The 16,419-nt window shown below is 38.6% G+C and overlaps 1 pseudogene; it reads left to right on the top strand.

Moving 5' to 3' along the window:
• The first annotated feature begins 15,827 nt into the window (after nt 1–15,827).
• On the top strand, nt 15,828–16,414 carry LOC148777013 (F-box only protein 27 pseudogene; annotated as a pseudogene).
• Nucleotides 16,415–16,419: the final 5 nt, after the last annotated feature.

The raw sequence follows: 16,419 nt of genomic DNA on the forward strand, positions 1-16,419 counted from the left end.
CAAAACAGCTTCTGAAAGATGGTGTGCAATTTATATTATACCCAACAGAGTTTTCAAGTAATTCCATTTATTCGCCCAACGTAGAAATGGTCACGAGGAAAGTTACTTGAATAATGAGATGGCATGAGAAAAACGGGTCATCAGCAGCCCGAATTCTTTTATATGGGAAAAGTTTTTTCAACTATAAAGTAAAAATCTTGGTAACGTTGATTGGCGTACCAGGCAAATACTGTCTTCACTGAAGGATACCCACATACTATATAATTGTACTCATTGGTGGAAGTAGCAGTTGTAACTTGTCTCTATTCCTTCAAGAACGCATGTCTCTTACTGCTAAGTAGATAACATCATACATTGGACAACATATTTCTCCTTTTCACAGTTCCCATTATAATGATGCTCTACAGAATAGTGGAGTGGCTGTGGAGTTTTAAAACAGATCTTAAGTTTTTGCTAATGGATACATTTTTGACCCTGATGCTGGGAAAGATTGAAGGCGGGAGGAGAAGGGGACAACAGAGGATGAAATGGTTGGATGGCTTCACTGACTCAATGGACATGAGTTTGAGGAAACTCCAGGAGTTGGTGATGGACAGGGAGGCCTGGCGTGCTACAGGCCAGGGGGTCGCAGAGAGTCAGACATGACTGAGCGACTTAACTGAATATTTTTCTAAGGAAGTCTGATAAGAGACAAATTACAGCAGAAAGAATGAAAAAATGTCCTGACTTTTCACTCCCGGGCTCATGGGAACTCCTTGTCTTATCCCTGATGGATTAAGAACATTCTCCTAACCACTTAATTTGGGAAGTAGTTTCATTTTTAGTAATGCGGAAGTTAGACCCAGCAGTAGAAATGGAAAATACTACTCATATCTATTTTAGAACAGAGAACTAGACAAGTGATCCAGTCTGAAGCTTATTTTTGTTTACTTTTTATCCTGCCATTTTACTCTAGCCTGAAATTACACTCTGTTTGGAGCAGTATGATGTTTTGAACACCTCAGTAGAGTATCTTATAAATATTTATTACTGCTTTCAGATAGCAGTGAGCTAAGTCATCTCCATCAATGGGGTAAAAATGATTTAAAATGCCATTTATCCAACAGCTTTGCTGCTAAGAGTTACTTGGCTTTTTTGCTTGGTTTACTTGTGTTTAAAAACAAGCTTAAATACTCCAGTGCCAAACAGTTTGGAGGATTTGGAACTCCAAAGAAAAGGCACCCCAACAATGTGCAAAATCAAATCTCAGGAGCCGTGTTGGTCCAGACAATCATCTGCTCTGCACTGTCAGTGAGGGCTTCAGTGGGAATCTCACCAGGAGTGTGAAGCCAGTCGAAACACGGTGTGTTCTGGGAATAACAAGAGAAAATACAGACCTGTGTAGAAGTATATAATTATTATTTTTGAAAAATACTCTTATTCTGTACAAATCACTAGGTTTGTCATACTGACCTTTTTATTTTCCCAGCCATTTTATACATCCGTATGAGTAGTACACATATTTGTCATTCTAATAGGATGATCATTCATCACATAAATGCTTTGTTTTGTTTTGGGGCTTCCCTACTGGCTCAGCTGGTAAAGAACCCTCCTGCAATGCGGGAGACCTGGGTTCGATCCCTGGGTTAGGAAGATTCCCTGGAGAAGGGAAAGGCTACCCACTCCAGTATTCTGGCCTAGAGAATTCCGTGGACTGTCGGACACAACTGAGCAACTTTGACTTCACTTAACACCATTAAAAGGGCACATAAGTCTTTGTTCAGTATACCTGACATCAATATTAATAAATTATAAGTTCAATTTAAATCTAGTTTTCTGGACTTTGTAAAGGTTATTTTTTCCTCTTCTAATATATTTCTAAGAATTACTATGGATCCCTTTTTTTAAAAAGCTTCTAAGTAAACAACTCTAATTAGCTTCTTCTCCTAATACTAATAATGTTTACATAGGCTTTACATAAAGAATATTAACAATTATTTCATTTTATCCTTAACCCTATCAAATGAATATTAATATCACTATCCCCATTTTACATTTGGCTTAGAGGCATTAAATTTCTCATTCACATTGTTCATAAATAGGAGAGCCCACATTTGAATCCAAGTATTTCACTCTACCAGAGCTATCTTACAAAATGTTTCCACTTACCAGAGCTATCTTACAAAATTTTCTTAATAATGCTGCCTTCACAAAAGTACATCCAGTCTTGATTTCCTCTTTCAGTCCTTTAAAGTTTAGTTATTCTTCAGGTTGGGCCTTCTACTCGTTACTCTGCATATTTCTGCAAGATCTTCACTACTTAGTATCCAGATTTCTTTCTCCAGCTGTCTGTCAGACATACCTACTTGGATATCTCAGGGCCTCCTATAATATTACATGTTTTATTTTATTTATTTATTTATTTATTTATTTTATTTCTAAAAAAGAATTTTATTAAAAAAGCACAAATGCAAAGAAATGAACAGAGGAAAATTTATGCGTCGAACCTGGACTGGTCACTTATGATAATATACATGCTACAATTCCATTCTCTCCAATCATTCCACCTTCACCCTCTCCCACAGAGTCCCAAAGACTGTTCTAAATGCCTATGTCTCTTTTGCAGTCTCTTATACAGGGTTCAGATACATGTTTTAAAATTATCTTTTCTAAAAAAATAAAAAATAAATTAATAATAAAATTATCTTTTCTCTCAAGCATGTCCCTGCTTCTATAGCCCTATTTTAATAGTCTTGCATGACTCAACATGGAACTTTGGGTATTGTTATCCTTAATTTGCCTACTTTATCCATCACCCTGCCCTTTCCTACAGCAAACAATCTCCAAACCCTATCCCTTTTACTTCTCCCACTACTTCAGGTTTTATTCCCAATCCATTCTTCACATTACGGTCAAAGGAAATATTGATAAGGGGTCTTTCCCTTACTTAAAGTTCTTGAAAAGATATCCCTTGGACAAAGAATAAAGTCCTATTTTCTTAGCATAACAATTAATCTCTTCAGTTTAAATTTTCATCACTTCCCTTTCTTCCAACCCCTCATATACCATAATTCATGTTCCGAAGAAAGCCACAAGACACATCTTCTAAATTTTTATTAGGCAGTAATAACATTCATTAAGGATCACCTAAATAGTTATGATCAATATCATACAACACTAGCTTAAATAGAAATATTTCATTTATTTAAAGATTCTAAACTGTTTTTTCATTGATATATGATTTCAGAAATTCTAAATCAGGGTCTATCTATTATTTATCCTAGTTTTACAAATGAGTGCAGTGAGTCCAGGAGAAGTCAGATACTTCCCCGAGGTCAACAAAGGTTATGAAAATAGGACTCAAATTTAAATATTATTAATCAAAGTCTACAACCTCCACCATACCATACACCATACTGCTTCTGCTTCTGAATCTACCACACGAAGATAAATAAATCACCATCCAAGAGCTCAACTAGAGTATTCAAGTTTTCTTTTTTGTTTGGGTTTCTTCCACTTCATCTGCACCACATGAACATCACAGCTGTGTTTCATATATGTCCCATCCAAGCTCCTAAGCCACAAAGGCGTGCAGTGCAGCATTGTTTACTAAAAGCATATCTGAAAATAAACAGACTGTTTGGAATGATTAAGACGGATAATAATAGAATGATTAAAGGATGGTAGATCATTCCTGACACTGCATAAGATTAAGATGCTAATCAGATTTTGGATTTAGACAACCCAGATAAATCCCAAGTAGAACAAGACCTTTACTTCATTTTCTTGCCTTTCAAAACACACATTTTCATTTTATCCATGTCTCCTTTAGAGCTGAGGAACTTATGAAGGCTTTACCCAGGTGAGCTGATTATATGTTCCTTTCAGTTTTCTCTTTTTCTTCTTTTTTATGCCATTTTGAATGAAATATACCCTATTTTAATTCTTGCTGTCCTAAATTAGTTGTTTAGCAAAAGGTTAAAGCAAAAGGAAAATTGTTTGAGTGTTATATATGAAGATAATTTAACAATGTATTTATTTTCAGTCACAAAAAATCCAACAGCTGTTTTTAAGCTGCTTTGTTACAAAATAGGATGGATACATCCAAGCCCCCCCCAAAAAAATTCCGAATAGTCAATTTGTTTAGGCTTCTTGTATTTATGCAAAGAAAGATATCATATGTACATTTGAATAGCCACCACCTATATCCTAATTTGGTTATTTGAAATAAATCGTACATTTGGAAAGCAAGGAAAATGTAATTGAGAAGCTAGGCTGCTCAACATAGCTGAAATTCTTTCTGAATTCAGTGAGGGTCAGTTTAATTTCAAAGCAGCAGTCCTTGTTTTGAATTCCTATATTCTGCTTTGTTTCATTTGCACCATTAAATTTACCAATCACCAAACTTGATTTCCTCATCCAATTTGGTTATAAGAATTTTTCCTGATTAATTTTATACTCAATTATTTCTATTGTGTAAATGTTTTACTCAATTGCTTTGAAAAATATTAATTACCCAAAACATTGTAATCTGATCTCTAGAAAGAAGAAATTAAGAATTAAACAAATACCTTTTGTGTAAATAATCCCAAATCAAACTTGGCAAAATACTGTTTTTGCAACCTCACTTTCAGTTATCATTAAATAGTATGCCCCGAGATTTGGATGGCGATGCATGTTTACAACTAAAAAATCCCTCTCTGATCAAGGATTCAGCCAGTCCCAGGCGTTCTCACCTCCTTACTTTCACTCAGAATTTAAGTATTAGATAGGTTTTCATCTCTTTCTCTTCTTCCAGAATTTTAACATTAGTTCTTTTATTCTAGTGTCAGATTACCATAATGTTGACTAAGTATCCTAAAATTATTTATTTGGAAAGTAAACTGAGAAATAAATCTCTATTGTCTACTGTTTTAGAAAGATATTCTATTCCCTCAGTTGCTAGCAATTCATTTTTTTCTTAAATTTTATGTGAAGTCATTTGACTTTTCAAAGAAATCTGTAGTAACCATGTGATAAAATTATAGGATGTTCATAAAATAATATTGGCATCTTCTCTTCAGGGGGAGAACCATCCAATGACCAAGTTTTCAAATAAGTCTCTGAAATGACACACCAGGAATTTTAACTGGGATGGATCAAATTCTCAACTGTCTCTTCACCTATAATGCCTCTTTCACAGGCTGCTCCTGATTGTTTTTGCGAAAAGCAGAATAAAAATTCTGAATGTGATCTGAATTGTGAAGATAAAAACTCAGTACACAAAATGCACTGATGTTACTCTTATCTGGAGACCTCAGTGAATTTAAGAGATGAGATAGAATGTTAGCACTGATTATCTGCCCAATACAAGCTCAAACATAAAGTGATCCAATTAACTTGGCAGACTAATTCTAAACATAATTTCTCATTCCTTCATCATTGGCCAGACTGCAATTTATTCACTTTCTAATAGCAGTGGGCAAAACTACAGCTTAGACAGTAGATCAAACTATGTAAAAGGAATGAAAGCAGAACTATCAAGCACACACATTTTAAAATAAATGCCATTTTACTGCTTTCAAAAGCATGCATTAGTTTGGATTAAGCTACAGAAAAGTATTTACTTTAGTGAATAGATAAAGTGATCATAGAAGATGTTTCAAAATGTTGATTCTAAAATTAGTGGAGAAGGCATATCCTCTAAACATTTTGAATAAAGCCTCTATGAAGTCCTTACATCTTATAAAGTAATATTCTTATCAAATTATTTTTTCAGAGATGACACAAGTAATTTCAAGGTAATTCAGATTATCCTGAATTATAAACCCTAAACTAGCGATGAGGTTTAACATTGCCCAAAGTACCCTAAATATTATTAAAATTAAGTTGGCTATTAATAAGTAGCTGATGATAACATTTCCAATGAAACATTTGAAAGAACATTGCTCATTAACGTCTTCTGAGTGACTTGAAGAAGTACAGTTAACCTGCAGCCATTTTTAACTTAAATGTTTACTTGAAATTACTATTACTCTTCAGAATTTAACAGTGTGATTATATATGTGTTTTCCTTGATTCTAGGCTAGAAAGGAATGATATTACACATTTTCTACTTTGAGCAATCAAAAACTCTCTAGTATCAAAGACTAGATGAGATTTGTCCCCGAGGAGTAGGACAGGACCTCAGTGAATCACAGGGATTTCACATTTGGCGGGAACTACACACTGAGCCTTCTGTATGGAGATCAAGACACAGTGTTTTCAAACACTGCTCCAAAGGAGGTGTGAGCCTGAATGCTTCAAAATTAAGGGGGTGTCACTTGAACCCATCAGGAGTTGGTAATTCAACAATTATTAAGCCTTCAGAGAAGCATAGCTCTTCTGGAACATAGTTACTGAAGTAGTGTGGCCCTACTTCAGTAAGCGAAAAAGGAGACGGCATTCCTCTTCAGAAAACTCAAAAACATTCTTCATTTAATTAATAGGTAAGGGAAGGTCATCCAAGAAAAAGAGCAGTCCCTGAGATTTATTCAGTTTGTATTAGGTGCCTGTTCTTTGCTGACTTTCTCATATGTGCTTTAGTTGTCCTTTTTCTTCATCTTAATGGAAACACAACTGTTTAGTAAACTTTTTCCTATTTGAAATATGTAAGTGTTGAAACTGTCATCCCTTCTCTAGTTTGCAGACAGTATAATTGGCCAAAGAGAAATAATATTAAGTGTCACATAAGACGGAATACATGAAATGGCTCACTTTAGATAGATTCTGTGCTGGCCAAGGTCAGAGTAGCGGAAAACCATAGTTACAGATTTCTCAGATCTAGCAACTGAAAAATATTTTAGAGTAGATAGGGCTCTAATTGTAGTTGAATAGGGCAATTCCTCCTCGTGCAGTGGTATTTAATCCATGCATCATTCTGCATGTGGGATTAGGTAAACAAACTCTTACAGTCATTCCAAAGCCAAAGAAGATCTGAGGCAGAGCAAAATACACTTCCAAGGATGTCTAGTCTAGTGTTGTCATGATAAGAGCGCACGGAATATGACTACACCTTCTAAAGTAAGAGATGCATGCCATTGGTGATATGCAAAATGGCTTCCAGGGATGCAAGATGAAAGTATTTTCTTCTCATTAGTTATTTGTTCTGTTTTAATATGTATTAGCTACAACCCAGAATGTCACATGTCTTGTTATCTAACATGAAGCTAAAGTGCAAGATTTAGTGAGTCAAAAATTACTAAGCAAATAAACAGCACGGCTATTTTACAGCAGTGGTAAAACTCCTAAAGGCGGTACACAGATCACAGGCAGGAAACAGGAAAGCACGTGGTACTCATTCCTGCAGCCAATATGATTGAATAACTATGAAATTTCTCCCACACGTGTGGAATAGGAGCACATTAAGGAAGATAAGATTCACTGCTCTTGTGCATCCTACAATCTGTCTCACTTCTCTAAGTGGAACCTGGGGAGACTGGGGTAATCTAAGGCTGTCTACACTGGGGTGTTTTATCAACCTTTGCTGGATCCCAAAGTAGATTTCCTCTGAAGCTTTGGAGGCTCCAGTCAGGTGAGCTATGGGGTGGCCTGGTGTCTGATTGGCTGAACCACAGGGAGACTGTCTCCCTAGTGGCACTTCGGGAAGAAACACTCCCGCGCAGTACTGAGCCTCCAAAGAGCATGACCTTCCGGTGCACGTTGTAAGCAGGAAGGTCAAGGCCTTGGCACCTCATTGCCCTGCCAGGTGCCCGCCTTGTGAACACTTCCATTTCACCATAATCCCCCCGTCCTTGCCCATCACGTCAGCTCCTACAGGCAAAGTCAAGCCCAAAGGATAGAAACCTTCAACTCCGAAAAACCACATGTGGACACCAGGGAGACGAGCAATTAAAAACACAGCTTGACTTCTTACTCTGTAGCCCTGGCCTGCTAAGCTGACTTGCTAGATTTTTATCACAAGGTACCTTTCAGTTTAGTTCAGTTCAGTTCAGTTACTCAATCGTGTCCGACTCTTTGCGACCTCATGAATCACAGCACACCAGGCCTCCCTGTCCATCACCAACTCCCGGAGTTCACTCAAACTCATGTCCATCGAGTCAGTGATGCCATCCAGCCATCTCATTCTCTGTCATCTCCTTCTCCTCCTGCCCCCAATCCCTCCCAGCATCAGAGTCTTTTCCAGTGAGTCAACTCGTCGCATCAGGTGGCCAAAGTATTGGAGTTTCAGCTTTAGCATCAGTCCTTCCAATGAACACCCAGGACTGATCTCCTTTAGAATGGACTGGTTGGATCTCCTTGCAGTCCAAGGGACTCTCAAGAGTCTTCTCCAAAGCCCAGGATGAAAGACAGATCTTGTGGCCTCAATAGCCAGGATAGACCTAGGATGCAGTGTGGGGCAGAGCCTCTTTATGCTGGGCTAAGACAAACTAAAGAGTGATCTCTTCCTAGAAGCTTGCAGATATAGAAAGAAAGAAAAAGCATTTGTGCTTAAACCAAAATTTAAAACATTCAAAATTAAGCCTTAGTGTGTACTACTTGGGAAAGGAGGAAAATGAGATGGAATGAAATGAAACTCTATTCATTGCAGGTTTCCTCAGGACTGCCCTAGCCTAAAATCTTAAGGCTATTAAAGATTTTCTGAATGAGACTCCATTCCATCTGATTGCATCGGATTCAATGGGGTTTCTGACTCAGAACCACTTGGTGTGTTTGTGAGGTTGAGAGGGTGAGTAAGTGCTCATTAAAAATGCATATTTCTAGGCCCCACCTCAGAATCCAAATCTCTTAAGAGGCCCCAAAATTGACATTTTTTGCAAGTTACTTCATGATTCTTAAACCCTCTTAAGTTTGAGAATTCTTGTGTTAAACCATAAATTCCTTGAAGTTTAGAATATGTTTACATTTTTATATTAAGGCCCGCTCAGAACCTTAAGCCCATAGCAGAAAGGAATTCTTCAGTCTACCTCTGTGGGAAGCACACTGGGTTTTCCCAGTTATGAACCATCTCCTTTTACCAGAATCATTCTATAAGGAAATGAGAGAGGAAAGAGAGAGTTCCTAGACCATGTCAGGAGGAGCCTCCACATTTAGCACCGTAGAGCAGTAAAAATCATTCAAAAATCTTAAGGCAAAAAAAAAAAAAAAACAGTTCTTCACTTTTCAGAGTATTGCCATGGTGAAAAAGAAGAGAACAGCATCTCAGCACTGTGTTTCCTGAGCAATCGGTTGCAACTCTGTTTCCTCTGATGAGAAATGAGGACGTTGAGTGGGTGATTTCACACCAATCTGTGCTCAAAGGCTAGACTCTTTCGAAAATGTAAGGGATTTTCATTTTTAGTTCATTCGTCTCTTCCTGCACTGGTATTACTTAATGTAGCAAACCTTATTAAATACCGAGCTCAATTTCCTTCTGGTTTACTAATACAAATTTTTCTTTACCCAACATTTAAAACATTAATAATAACAATAAGTTCCACACTCAACAATGCTCTTTTCTATCTGCGTTTCACTTCTGCCTAGATTCTGATTTAACTTGTATAGAGGGAGCTTCCTGCCCTCCAAGGGTTACCCTCATCCACTAAAGTCAAGTTTGAGCAATTATGGGTCAAGTAGGGTGATGACATTTCAACAAAGCTTATTTTTAAAGATAATTATTTTAGTATTGAAATTGTCTGTATCTATTCTTCTGAACTGAAGACCTTAACAGATTTATGCTCCAGTGATCACCAAGAGTCTCTTTTACAGATAGCCATCATACTCCCTATAAACTTTAACAACCTACTAAAAACAAGGTACTTAGGGCAAGGAAAAATTGGTTTCATTGGATGTGAGATTTGAATGTTTCTATTTAAAACCACTAACCTAATAAATTCTAATATTTTATCCATATGAATGTATATAAATATAGGTATAAATAGGGGCTTCCCAGGTGACTCAGTGGTAAAGAATCTGTCTGCAATGCAGGAGACATAAGAGACGCGGGTTTGATCCCTGGGTTGGGAAGATCCCCTGGCGGAGGGCATGGCAACCCACTCCAGTATTCTTGCCTGGAGAAGCCCATGGAGAGAAGAACCAGGCAGGTTACTGTCCATGGGGTCTCAAAGAGGCAGACATGACTGAGTGACTGAACAACAAAGCTGTTAAGTTTCATGATACTAGAAAACTTACAGTAGTTATTAAGAATTACTGCCCAGCAACCAAGTGAGTAAAATTTCCTTCTCGCAGACCCATAGAAGTGAGGGCAAGTCTCAGCTGATACACGGGCTGAAACAGCTGTTTTCCAGTATAACTCTTCCTATGCTCATACAGAATTTTTAGAAATTTAAAGACAAAAGAATACAGTTTAAATTCTAGGCTATTCAAAAATCAGGAATGAGAGTAGAAGATAATATTGTGTACTTTAAATGCACTTTCAAAAGTAATTGGAAATTTTAGAATTTTCGTTAAATATTTTTAACTCGAATTTTTCATAATTTGGTTTACATATATAAATTTCCTTTAAACATTTAGTACAGAGAACATAGTCCATGTGTGAAAACCAAGAAAATGAAGTTATAAGAAATGCACTAAGATTTCTTGCAAATTCTACAAGAAACTGGAGCCAATAGTTATTTTAAAAAGTACTTGATAGCATGCTACACTGGAAGTTAAGGATTTAACCTTCTGAGATGATTTCTTAGAATTTTAATAGCTATCATTTTGTACCTTTTAATGAATCTTTCTCTTCTTATTTCCAGCATAAAATACCCTGTGAATGTTACAAGGAAAACACTTTAGCTTCAACAAATAACAGAGAATTTTTAAGTAATTTTTCAAAACAGCGATACCAGTAAAATTTTCTAACAATACCTTTTAAAAAATCTTTGCCCTGTAACAATATTCTGAAAATAATGGTGTCACTTTGTAATTCTGCAGTAGAAAGACATTGTTCATATTTTCTGTTTACATTTTTCCTCGTTCTTCTGTGAATTATAATGAGTCAAAGCCCAGTTTTAAAAAAAATCTATAAAATCCAATGTAAAGGTCTAAAATATGATAGGTTTTGACTGATATATAATAGCAATCATGGTAATTTTCCTGAGCTTTATTGCCAATTCTACATAGAACAAATAAACATTTATGAAAAATATAAGTCCAGGAAATCTGCAGTGGAATGGATACTATAATGTAAATCCTAAGGTCTAGTGGTGATATATTTTACTTGTGGATAAAATTATAGCTTATGCATTTGTGTAAAGAAAACAGTAAAGTGCCTAGAATTTTTTCAAAGTGGAATGAGAGACTATTAGAGTGTATTAAACAGGGGGAAAGACAAGATTTAATTTGCATATTTTAAAAATCTGTCTGCTATGTAAAGTCAAAGAACATAAATGTAGAAGTAAGAAAATCAATTAGAAAGCCATTGCAGTTGTCCAGATTTTAAAAAATATATTTTATATATATTAATAATATATATATCTACTTTAAATTTTGAATATGTTTACATACATACACATGTTTATGAGTAATATTAATAATTAATAACTTTAACTATCGACAATACAGAGTAAAGGGAAAGAATAGAGGAAAATAGAGAATAGGAAATAGAGGAAAACAACAGAATAGGAAAAACAAGAGATCTCTTCAAGAAAATTAGAGATTCCAAGGGAACATTTCATGCAAAGATGGGCTCGATAAAGGACAGAAATGGTGTGGACCTAACAGAAGCAGAAGATATTAAGAAGAGGTGGCAAGAATACACAGAAGAACTGTACAAAAAAGATCTTCATGACCAAGATAGTCACGATAACGTGATCACTGACCTGGAGCCAGACATCTTGGAATGTGAAGTCAAGTGGGCCTTAGAAAGCATCACTACGAACAAAGCTAGTGGAGGTGATGGTGATCTTTCAAATCTTGAAAGATGACGCTGTGAAAGTGCTGCACTCAATATGCCAGCACATTTGGAAAACTCAGCAGGGGCCACAGGAATGGAAAAGGTCAGTCTTCATTCCAATCCCAAAGAAAGGCAATGCCAAAGAATGCTCAAACTACCACACAATTGCACTCATCTCACACGCTAGTAAAGTCATGCTCACAATTCTCCAAGCCAGGCTTCAGCAATATGTGAACCGTGAACTCCCAGATGTTCAAGCAGGTTTTAGAAAAGGCAGAGGCACCAGAGATCAAATTGCCAACATCTGCTGGATCATGGAGAAAGCAAGAGAGTTCCAGAAAAACATCTATTTCTGCTTCATTGACTATGCCAAAGCCTTTGACTGTGTGGATCACAGTAAACTGTGGAAAATTCTGAAAGAGATGAGAATCCCAGACCACCTGACCTGCCTCTTGAGAAACCTGTATGCAGGTCAGGAAGCAACAGTCAGAACTGTACATGGAACAACAGACTGGTTCCAAATAGGAAAAGGAGTACGTCAAGGTTGTATATTGTCACCCTGCTTATTTAACTTATATGCAGAGTACATCATGAGGAACGCTGGGCTGGAAGAAGCACAAGCTGGAATCAAGATTGCTGGGAGAAATATCAATAACCTCAGATATGCAGATGACACCACCCTTATGGCAGAAAGTGAAGAGGAACTCAAAAGCCTCTTGATGAAAGTGAAAGAGGAGAGTGAAAAGTTTGGCTTGAAGCTCAACATTCAGAAAACTAAGATCATGGCATCTGGTCCCATCACTTCATGGGAAATAGATGGGAAAACAGTGGAAACAGTGTCAGACTTTATTTTTTTGGGCTCCAAAATCACTGCGGATGCTGATTGCAGCCATGAAATTAAAAGACACTTACTCCTTGGAAGGAAAGTTATGACCAACCTTGATAGTATATTAAAAAGCAGAGACATTACTTTGCCAACCAAGGTCCATCTAGTCAAGGCTATGGTTTTTCCCGTGGTCATGTATGGATGTGAGAGTTGGACTGTGAAGAAGGCTGATCGCCAAAGAATTGATGCTTTTGAACTGTGGTGCTAGAGAAGACAGTTGAGAGTCCCTTATACTGCAAAGAGATCCAACCAGTCCATTCTAAAGGAGATCAATCCTGGGTGTTCATTGGAAGGACTGATGCGAAAGCTGAAACTCCAATACTTTGGCCACCTGATGCGACGAGTTGACTCACTGGAAAAGACTCTGATGCTGGGAAGGATTGGGGGCGGGAGGAGAAGGGGACGACAGAGAATGAGATGGCTGGATGGCATCACCGATTCGATGGACATGAGTTTGCGTGAACTGCGGGAGTTAGTGAGGGACAGGGAGGCCTGGCATGCTGTGATTCATGGGGTCATGGAGAGTCGGACATGACTGAGCGACTGAACTGAACTGCACTGAAAGGGAAGGAATACAGTTGGAAAAACAAGAGGGGACATTATTTTTTTAATATTTGTTTGTTTGGCTGTTCCAGGTCTTAGTCTTGGCATGTGGGATCTGGTTTGCTGACCTGGGATCAAACCCAGGCGCCTGCACTGGGAGCACTGAAGTCTCAGCCACTGAACCACTGGAGAAGTCCAAGAGGGCACATTATTAAAAACATAATTATATGCATGGGCTAACTAGACTCTGTCCACCTAGTTCGTTTCTTCTTGCACTTTTATTAGGCACTCACTGTGAGTCAGGCACTGTGCTAGGCTGACACATTCAGTTTTCTCAATTCCCTGAAATAAAGTTGAGCTATTTCAGATTATACTGCAAACTGATTATAAAATTTTCTCTGTATGCTCAGAAATAGTTCCAGGGCATCGATACCATGTGTTGCTCAAAGAGTCGCCTAATTCCTAATAGCCTGGTTTCTAGTCCTGAGTGATGCAGAAAGCAAGGGCTCTCTGGGTATGTCTTTCTCTGATAAAATTAGAACTTAATAAGATAATCTTGAAAATTTCTAAATATTTCTAGCTCTAAAAGAGTTTATGGTTTGATCAGCTTTGTCTAAGCACTAACTTGCAGCTCTGATCCAATGGACTATCTCCCAGTGTCAAGCATTGTGTGTGTGTGTGTGTGTGTGTGTGTGTGTGCTTAGTTGTGAATCCAACTGTAGCACTGTATCCCATCAGGCTCCTCTGTCCATGGGATGTCCCAGGCAAGAATACTGGAGTGGGTTGCCATTTCCTACTCCAGGGGATCTTCCCGACCCATGGATTGAACCCAGGTCTCCTGCATTGCAGGAGGATTCTTTACCGTCTGAGCCACCAGGAAAGCCCAACGTCAGGCACTGCTCAACTTTAATTATGTGTGCATTCTAATAGTCCTGTATATATACACCAATACAAGGTTAAGAATAATAAATGCCATCTACTGGAAACATTCATAACATATTTTCAGTTGTGTTTCTCCATGATAACTCCGCAAGGCGAAATGTGTTGTCATTTTCTCCTTTGGAGACCAGCCTCACAGAGATAACGTGGCCTGCCAAGTAAACAGCAGAGGTGGGACACACCCCAGATCCTCCCCTGAACAAAGTGCAGCCAGCTACATTTTGCTGTTCAAACTGAATGGGATCATACAGAAATAATCAATAACCTAGTCAAGTGCTTTTGAAGCATTTTTTTTTAATTAGAAAATCCAATATGTGTCAGACAGGGGTTAAGAAAAAAAAAGATTTTAATTATGTGTTTGCAATCCTCTCCCCAACCCTACCCCATATTGGCCTTCTAAGAAGAAAGGATTATTACTTGCTTACTCAGCCATAGAAACTTAATTGTGTCTATCGGGGAGAGAATATAAAGGATAATTAGAAAACACCAAATGAGTGTCAATTGCTCTACATAAGAAAAGTAGCCTAAGGAAAAGGAATGTTCATAAAGTTATGAGACAGAATTTATGGAAGAAAAGGGATTTGAAATCAACACATTTCTATGATGGGATTTTGAGGAGAGAAATGGGTTAAGAAGAATTTAAATAAAATTTTGCCAAAACTGGCCACATAGCGGTCGTATTTTATTTGGCAAAACAGATAAAAGATGAGCTTGTCTGCTGAGATGTCCAAAGGCACAGCCTGCCCAAATACACTCAAACTGCTTCATCGGAAGCTATTTTTCTTTGTATCTGTGCAGACAGTTAAATCCTCTGAAAGTGAAGCAATTGAATCAGGTTTAGTTCTAAGCACAGGCAGGTTTTCCCCTGGATAGTTAGTAGGTTTCCTTCTCCCTCGATAGCTCCCCAATACTTTCTATTAGTTAAGACATCAGCAGGGAAAATACTCCTTTATTTCATAATAAAGGCAAAGAATTAATTTGATCTTTCACAAAGAGTAGATTCTTCTATAAAGAATACATGTTGCATACCAAAAAAAAAAAATTTATATACAGTATATATGATAACGCAATGAAGGCAAAGCACTTCTCTACTCTACCCCACTTACTATAGCAGAGTTAGAAATTTGCTGATATTGAATTAGGCCTAAAGAATTAGGTATTTCTATTAGGTTAGGGAAAAACTGGAATATCAGTTCAGTTCAGCCGCTCAGTTGTGTCCAACTCTGCGGTCCCATGGACTGCAGCACGCCAGGCCTCCCTGTCCATCATCAACTCCCAGAGTTAACTCAGACTCATGTCCATTGAGTCGGTGATGCCATGCAACCATCTAATCCTCTGTCGTCCCCTTCTCCTCCTGTCTTCAATCTTTCCCAGCATCGGGGTCTTTTCCAATGAGTCAGTTCTTCACATCAGGTGGCCAAAGTATCAGAGTTTCAGCTCCAACATCAGTCCTTCCAATGAATATTCAGAACTGATCTCCTTTAGGATGGACTGGTTGGATCTCCTTGCAGTTCAAGGGACTCTCAAAAGTCTTCTCTGACACGGTTCAAAAGCATCAATTCTTCTGCACTCATCTTTCTTTATAGTCCAACTCTCACATCCATACATGACTACTGGAAAAACCATAGCTTTGACTAGATGAACCTTTGTTGGCAAAATAACTGGAATATAAAAATGATCAGATGTGGAGCAAGGTGATGGCCTGCTGGGGAGGAGCAGCGTGCCGAGATGCAGGCAGAGGCAGCCTGGCCTGGTGAGGACGACCTGTGGGCCTCTGGGGGCCTGCCCGTCAGTGTCCCCGCTCCTGACACGGAACCCGAGGAGGTGCTGGACCTGAACCGACTGCCTAATGAGCTGCTCCGGGAGGTGCTGAGCTACCTGCCCCCCAGCACGCTGCTCGGGCAATGCCGCCCGGTGTGCCGGCGCTGGCGGGACCTGGTGGACGGCTGGGACCTGTGGCGCAGCATCCTGCCCTGGAAACACCCCGACCTGTGGCCCGTCATCCGCACCTGCCTGCCCCCTGCTGACGACCCCGGGCCCTGCATCCTGGGCCGCTTCTGCGAGCGCAGACCCATAGGACGCAACCTCCTCCGGAGCCCTCGTGGCCTAGGCGGTTTCTAAAGAAGGAAGTATTGGACCTCGAGGAAGAGGGCCTGTGGCCAGAATTCCTGGATAGTAGAAAGACTGAGATTTCTGTCTCTGCCCAGTGAGCGTG

The sequence above is a fragment of the Moschus berezovskii genome, chromosome 8 (assembly GCF_049115385.1).
Source record: "Moschus berezovskii isolate FMDL1 chromosome 8, NW_MosBer_1.0, whole genome shotgun sequence".
In the NCBI taxonomy this organism is placed as follows: Eukaryota; Metazoa; Chordata; class Mammalia; order Artiodactyla; family Moschidae; genus Moschus; species Moschus berezovskii.